Genomic DNA, 8,646 nt, shown 5'->3' with positions numbered 1-8,646 from the left:
GAAACGAAAAAAAAAAAAAAAAATATATATATATATATATATATATATATATGGGATATTTGTTTAGATATTTTGTTTTTCCACAACACAAAAGTGATAGAATTTACAGTAAAAAATATTTTTCTTTAAGATTTTATGACATCTGTGGAAATGATTCACAAAAGGCAATTTATGATCAACTCCATAACATAATGAAAGGAACTTCCATTAACCTGTACACCTGTATTGGCTTGATCTGCATGATATGTAAAATGTTTTCTTTTGGAGTTGCTTAAAGTACTAAGAATGACTAATTCACAGTCCTTGATGAGTAAATTTTTGCTTTTGTGAACATAATTGATACTTTATATGGTCAACCAGGTTTATGAAGCTCTTGTCTAGAAGTTTTTCCTTTAAAATTAAACATGAGGGGAAAAAAAGGCACTATGGTTTTTTAGCTAGAAGTCAGATTTCTGCGCTTTATACTTCAGTGGCCATTATTCTTGCTTGTTTTGTGCTCTTATATCAGCAAATTGGTGTAGAGTCAGCATGTGTAAAAAACAACACGTAGAGAAGTTATATTATTTTTGACAAAGTAAGCTACAAAGAAGATGTAATTTACAGTCTAACTTCTAAGGAAGTTGGGTGGTTTCATCAAGTCCCCATCAAGAGAGAAACTCATAAATATCAATCATGTTTCAAATAACATAGGTGGACTATACACATCTCTGTGGGAAAACTTAACAATTATTAACTATTATGAAACTACATATCCTTAGAGATTTGTCATCTACCTGTGCACCTTTCATAGCCCTTCCTCTCTATGAATTAGTATAATCATGAAAAGTAACATATTTTTAAGCATTTGTTTGCATGTACTGTCATTTTAAGTGCCATATAAAGAGATTTAGATACAGTTCCGCTTTCTGGGAACTTACAAAGACAGTGAAAGAATACACAAATCAGTAACTCAAGTATTGAGAATTGAAGTAAGTGCATTTCACTGTTAAATTAAATTTGAGTTGGGGAATTGACATGGTTATACAGGAATGGATAGACAGACTGCTTACTGTTTTCTCCTCAGTCTCTTAGATTTCTGGAAATGAGAGAAAGGTGTTTTGAAAGATGAGAGAGAGACCTTTATTAGCTTGCAGATGAGCTATTGACATTTGGCTTGAAATTTGGCCTGACACCAAAACAACAACAAAACAAACAGTGATGGAAGGAATAATTAAGCTCTAAGCCAAATTCATGGTCAATCTCTTGAAAGTGTATGGGCCCGAGGCATATATTTTATTTTATTTATTTTCTTTTAAAAATTATTTCTTACATTTAGAAAAAAAGTTTAAAATACAGAGATTGATGTAATAAATACATTAGTACTCATCACCTAGCATTGAAACTGTTGACATTTTCATTCTGTTTCAGGTTTATTTTATAGATAAAGTTGAAGTCTTCTTTTGAGGACCTAACTCAGTACCATTTGCCTTCTTACCACACCAAAGGCAATCTCCATCATGAATTTTATTGCTATCTTTCAGGCTATCTATTGCTTTGAACATATTTTAATATGTATTTCATTTCTCTTACTTCTCTCATGAATATTACCACAGTTATTCTGCAGCATGTACTTCTCCATTTACCCTTACATTTTGAGATATAGCCATGTTAGTACACAGAGAGCTGGTTTATTCTTTTAATGGCTATATAGTGTTCCACTGTAGAACTAGAATACCATTTATCCCTTCTTTTAGTGGATAACATTTAAGTTTCTTAAGTTCTGTTATTGAAAGTGTGCTGCAGCAGCCACTTCGTACATATTGACCAGGACATGTATGCACAGCTTTCTCTAGGGTGTACCTGGGGTGGAAATCACTATGTTGCAGATGTGTATGTTTTCAACTTTATATAAGACTTTTTTTTTTTTATGAGACATTAAAACTATTCTTTTTGACTTTTGCCAATACGCTAAATGGGAACAGTATCTCAATGTTTTAAGTTGGATTCTCCTGGTCACTTGTGAGATTGGAAATCTCATGTTCATTGGGAAGTTTTCTTCCTCTCTGAATTGCTTATTCATGCTTCTTGTCCATTGTCTATTTTTTCTTTATTTAATCTATAGATGTTCTTTATAAATTCTGAATATTATTTCTTTTTATCAGTTATATGAGTTGCAAATATTTTCTTTCATTGGTCATTTGCCTTTAAATTTGCCTCAGTGTCTGTAGTTCCACGGAAATTTCAAATGATCAAATAATTGAAGTTCTTAAACTTTTTCTTTGTGAATTGTGCTTTCCTTTATGAACTATGACCTGGTAGTGAGAACATCTCTACAGAGAGCTTTTATGTTTGCCTCTGCTAAGGGTCCTATGCATTTTACTGGCCCAGGACTAGTTTGTATATTAACTTTGAGACTTGGGACCCATGCTGTGAGCTGGGAGTGGGTGCTGACTTAGCACTCATGCACAGCACTGGGGTTCTGCACTTGGCCCTTTTCTTCCTCTGGTCCCAAGCAGAAAGTTAGCTCCTTTGTCACTCTCCTGGGGAGTGGTCACGGTGTAGCTAGTTTCCCTTGTGTGTATGGACAAGTCCTATGTGATTTCTTGCTCTTCGTAGGTAGCTTGGTTCCTGCACCCATGTGCACAGGTCCCACAACTAACACTGAAAGCCTGGCCACCAGCTCCTCAGACGTATCTCAGGTCCAGTTCTCCCCAGGAGTCACGTGGCTTTGGCTCCTTCTCACTGCTTTGACTTTGAGTTCCATCTTTATTTTCAGCACTGGGACACTGGGTGTGTGTGTGTAGTTGTGGTATGGTTTGTCCAAAATTTCTGTGTTTAAAGTGGGAAAAAAGATTTCTGTGTCAACTCAGACATACTGACCAAAGTTCTGACTACCTTTATATATACTAAACGCAAATCTAGATTCCCTTTGTTTTAACTATTTTACGTGTTGGAGACAAATTTTGGTTCTTCAGTGCTTAATAGAACCTTGGCAGAAAACCCCCTACAGGCAGCCTTCCCCTGACTTGAGACTGGTTGCTTTATTACCTGGTGTTCTGTCTCTCCCCGTCTACTGTTTCATTTGCCTGACTGTCTCTTCTCGTAAGAGAGCAGCAATAGAGGTAGAGAAACTATGCCATGCGTAAAACCCCACATTAGGATTTCTGAACAAGAGATCAGCTTTATCCTAATTCTTCTTCCCAGTAATTTGTCTTTTAGGAAATAATATTTTCTTTTTGTGGGAATAACATAATTTGTATCCAGTGGCAAAGTTTATCCTAGTAGGTGCCCAGCTCCTTGCAAATGTACATTTATTAGATCACTTTTTTCTTTTGTGCTTTAAAACTCTAGTTGAACATAATATTCAGTTTTCATAGTTTTATCTCAAGACTCAAGGAAAGTTTTGATTCATAAGCTGTTAGGTGACAATGGTAATATTTCAGAAGCATCTCTCCACTTTTGCAATTGTCATGGTAAAATCAAGAGATGATGCCTTTCCATAAACTATCCCTAGGAGCTATTGTAAGAAACAAGACTGCCATGCTAGATGAACCTCAAAATGCCTGATATGTAATATTGGTCCAAGAACCACCCTTTTACTAGGTGTGGCTCTTTGGATGGCTTGAATAACAAAAACATTGCTCTGCATCACAGCATTTTAGGAGGTTTTGTTGCTGCATGATGCTTGGCATTCTATGGGATCCAAGGCGAGGATATTTTCAGCCTTGCTCCCAAAATGGAGATTTTAAGCAAGGCTCACAGAAAAAGGAGACATATCCCTTCCTTGATTTATCGTGTCACAGTTCCCTCCCAATTTTCACCAACTCTGAATCCAGCATTGAAACCACTCATATTGCACAACTGAGGGGTGGGGAACATAGTCAGAAAAGTCAGAATAACTCCACCAGCCATGTGACCTTCAGCCTTACCTCAGAGATGTTTCTGGGGAGCCTCAAGTGACATTGCACCAGTAAATACCAATAGACCCAGTCTTCAGTAGAACCTTGGCACTTGGGTGCTTCCCCTTGTCCTCAGGTGACCTGGCAAACACTCAGAATTATATTCATCTGACAGATAACCAGGGAAGAGAGGAAAGAATCTAAAACAAAAGAGGGGAGGCTATCTTAATCAGGATGCAGGCGAAAGGGGTGGAACAGTACTACTTCCCAGAAGGTTCAAGAAACGCTGTGCTTAGGAGGGAATCCAGGGTACATTCAGATCAAAGCCATTCTCTCTATGTGGGGATTTATGGGTTCTTATGAGAGTAATTCATCAGGATATTATGAAATCTCTTCTCCAGTGTTTATCAATCTAATAATATACTGATCTAAAGAGCCAAGAGTAGAAAAAAAGGTGGACACAGAGAATGATAAAAAAAAATTCCCAGGTTTTAAACTCTGCTTCTTCAAGATTGTTGGGACTTAAAGGGGCCAATGAAGAGCCCCGTGACAGACAGGCTTCTAAGATGGGCCCCAAGACTTTCTGCCGTCCCGGGATACATACCTGTATGATTGCCAGGACTGTAAATACCTAATTAGGTTATATTATATGGCACAGGCAACGTTGAGAAAGGGAGATAATTTGGGTGGACTTGACCTAGTCACATGAGCCCTTTCAAAGCAGAGAGGTTTCTCTGGCTGGTCACAGGATGGGTAGCCAGAGATTTAAAGTATAAAAGGGACTTGACCCACCATTGTTGGCTGGGAGATGGAGGAGATCACATGGCAAGGAGTGTGGGTGGCCCCTAGGAGATAAGAGTGGCCCTAGCTGACAGCCAGAAAGGAAATAGGACCCTGTAACCTATAGTCCTATAATTGTAACAAACTGAATTTTTACAAAAAAAAAAAAAAAAAGGAATGAGCTTGGAAGCAAATTTTTCTCTAAAACTTCCAGATGAGAAATCAGTTTTGGCAACACCTTGATTTTAGGCTTGTGATGTCATGAGCAGAGAGCCTAGCCATGCCTTTCTGAACCTCTGACTTATAGGATTCTGAGCTAATAAGTGAGTATTGCTTTAAGTTGCTAAATTTGTGGTAGTTGGTTACACAGCAATTAAAAAAATCAATACAGATTTTGGTATCTGGACGTGAAATGCTACTGTAACAAATACATAAAAATGTGGAAGTCTTTTTGGAGTTGGGAAGTGGAGAGAAGTTGGAAGAATTTTGAGGAGCGTGATAGAAAAAAGACTAGAATGCCTTGAACAGACCGTTAGTAGAAATATGGATAAGATGTGGCTGATAAGGGTTCAGAAGGAAGCGATGAACATATTATTGGAAACAGGAGAAAGGAGGATCACTGTTATGCAGTGGCATAAAGCCTAGGGAATCGTGTCCTGCAGTTAGATGGAAAACCTTCCTAAATAATGAACTTCATATGTAATGAACTAAGAAGATTTCCAAGGTGTTGAAGATGCCACCTGGTTTTGTTTTTGGTTTTTTGTTTTTGTTTTTTTGCTACTTATAGTAAAAAGGAGAGAGATAAATTGAGGGAAGAACTGTTAAACTAAAAGGAACCAGGACTTGATGATTTGGGAAACTCTCCATCTATCCTAATGGCAAAAGACTCTAGAGTTAAGAGTTTATTTCCAACAGCATGGCATAGGGAAAAGACTGAAAGTGTGAATGTACAACGCTTTGTTATAGCCTCGAAAAGATCAAAGGGCCAGTGTATCCATTCATATAAGCAACACTTCCAAGAGATAAGGGGTGTTTCTCATAGATATTCTCAAACTAGAGAGCCTCAGAGAAGTTTAAGGACAATTTCGCACAGCCACATCAGCAGGAGGCCAAGAGAGAGAAGGGTTCATCTCAAAAAGACCTGTGTTTATTGGCTTTTTTCTAACAAGGTGAATCCCATAAAATCCATAAAAGCCCATTTGGTTCTTGGGGAACCAAATGCTCTGGGGAGCAGAGGGAGGGAGAGGGAGAGAGAAAGACTGATTGGTCTAACTGGATCCCACTTAGACTAAAATGACTTAAGATATACTGTCAGTTTATGTAACGTACCACTGGGGACCAACTGAATTGTGAACACAAACAACACTGTGGTAGCACTCAGTCATGCAGTGACATTCAGATGATCTCAAATTGGTCTACAACACTTTTTTACATTTTTATAAAATGGAGAATACGGAATATAAAAGCTCTCATAGACTCTTTCGACCCTAAAAACATGCCTTTGAACCTCTCTGAACGCGTTTGACCTCTGCTCTAAAATCCGCCCACCCAGGTCTCTCACTGCAAGCATCTCTGCATGGGGACCACCTGCAGCTAGAGCTGAAGTAGCCCCATCTGGCTCAGGACCGATCTGTTGAACTACTTTCCAGCTTCGGTTTTGTGGTGCTCTCAGTTACTAACTCCTAGAAATGGGATCTTGCAGTCAAAGTTTGATCGGGTGTTTTTCTTTTAATTTTTGGTACTTTTATTTGAAAATCTGATGAAATACCCAAAATATTGGCACCATAAAACCTAGTAGGTAAATTAACTATCAGGATATTACAGTGGTCAAAAAGAAAAGATAGTTAACGTGTATTTTATGTAGAAATGACTCCAAAATAAACTGGGGGTTCAGACTTTATCTTCTGAATATTTAACCAGTCCTCTGAATGATATTGTATGAGTAAAGAAATGAATGCGGTATGGGAGAAAAGAAAATAAATCAAGAATCATATAATTTAAAAATATTCATAATGTTCCTTATTTTGTCATTAAAATTTAGAAATGAACATTAACATAGCTTATTAACTGATTATGACCTTCTAATATGAGTCTAAATGTAGGGTCAGCTCTCAGTATATGAGTCAATAGGTGACAGAAAAGTAGAATGGTAATCCAAGAGGCTCACTTTTCTGGTTTCCATGTCTTTTAAAAGTGAAGATTTCCATTAGAACTTCTTTTTTAAAAGTGGAAATTATGGAATCTTCCTACTCTTTGTCAGAACACAATTTTAAGAAAAAGTCAGATGGAGGGAAGAAAATACCCTAGATGATCAAGAAACAGATGTATTTGTTTTCCTTTAAAAGATTTCCCAGTAGGCAGTTTTAAAAGTCTTAAAAATTAACTCCAGGTGTCAATTTTTGGCTGCATTTTCTGGCTAGGGCTTGATTATTCACAGTGATATGATTTAATTAACAGACACCTATACAATGCTTGCTATGTGCAAGGCACAGTTCTATGTTCATTTAATCTTCTTAAAACCCTAAGGGGTGGGTACTAATATGATCTTCATTTTATAAATGAGGAAACAGAGACACATAGAGGGAATATAATTTCCCCAAATTCACATAGCCATTAAGCAGTGCAATTAGGATTTGAACCCAGCAGGTCTAACTCCATCGTTCATGATTTTGAACACTGTGCTGTGCTGCCCATCACTGTGATTGCTGTTTGCTATTAATTTTGTGATTAATCAATTTCGAGAAAACTTGGTTTCAAACTGTTTGCTTTAGGGTAATTTTCATGGCTTTGATCCTGTCCTAGTGTACTCAGAACTGTTAAATTGATAGGTAATTGATAATTTAAAATCTCTTTAGTAGTCTGCTTACTAGGAGTATTTCTTTCATGTTTTACAGGTACATGCAGTCTGTCTTATTAGTATTCTCTCAGGATTTCTCTCCTTGGGTTAATGAACCACTATAGCCAAACACTTTACAAGAAGCCAGACCATTATGGTTTGATCACAGTTGAAGTGTCAAGTATAAGACATGTGTTATGAGCAGGTTAAAAAAAAAAAAAAACAGCTTCATTGCCTCCTTGGTGTTGCTCTTTTGTTAAGTTGACTGAAGGAAATATTAACGATTTTGATTGTGATTTTTTTTTTTACCTCTCAATATCTTATTTCACAAGAAGAAAATTTCCACAGGCTTCCAACATTGCATCTACCAACCTATCAGAATCTGTACCCACTCCCTACCTTCCCTCCTTTCACAATGCATTAAGTATCTGTACTCCTGTCTATGGCCAGCCCCTTCACTTATGCACAGAATCCTATTCCCTCTCTCCTACGCAAGGTCATCCAAATCTCTCTCCCACCACCACTTCCCCCTTTTATTCTAGATCTTTCCTATTAACCTATAAATATACCATTCTCGCTTGTATTTAGAAACACACTCTCCCTTGACCTCATGCCTCCCCCGTTAAGAAAATCTCACCATCCTGTAGCCTGTACACACTGTCCTCGCTTCATCCCACCCACTGTCGCTTGAGCCATTTTGTCCCTCGACTCCAGCAAAGCTGTGCTTGTCAAGGTCATCAGTGATCTCCATGTTGCTAATTCCAGGGGTCTGTCCTCAGTCCTCACTTTACTTGAACTATTAAAATGGAAGTGATCACTGCCTCCTCTTTGGAAAACTTGATATTTAGCTTCTAGGAAGCCATCCTCTGTTCTTTTATCTCACTGGGTTCTCTTTCTCCATTAACTTGGATGGATCCTCCTCATCGTTCTAAGTCTTGGAGTTCCCTGGGGCCTCGGTGCTCTAAGTATGTGTACTTTCTCGGGGATCGCAACCAATCCAATATACTTCATATGCCATTTATATGCTGACTCAAATTACCAATTAGTATCTCTGGTCTAGATTTCTCTCTTGAACTGCAAACTCACACATCCCACTGCCTCAAATCTAATTTGACCCAAATGTAATCTTGTTTTTCTCTCCAAACCCACTCT

General features: G+C 37.8%; 1 protein-coding gene across 1 annotated transcript in view; it reads left to right on the top strand.

Moving 5' to 3' along the window:
- Positions 1-8,646, top strand: part of CCDC148 (coiled-coil domain containing 148) — a 177,278-nt gene that overhangs the window by 108,129 nt on the left and 60,503 nt on the right. The window lies entirely within an intron of this gene.

This window comes from Lipotes vexillifer, unplaced genomic scaffold, assembly GCF_000442215.2.
Source record: "Lipotes vexillifer unplaced genomic scaffold, Lipotes_vexillifer_v1.1 scaffold173, whole genome shotgun sequence".
NCBI lineage: Eukaryota > Metazoa > Chordata > Mammalia > Artiodactyla > Lipotidae > Lipotes > Lipotes vexillifer.
This window is presented reverse-complemented; position numbering and strand designations above follow the sequence as displayed.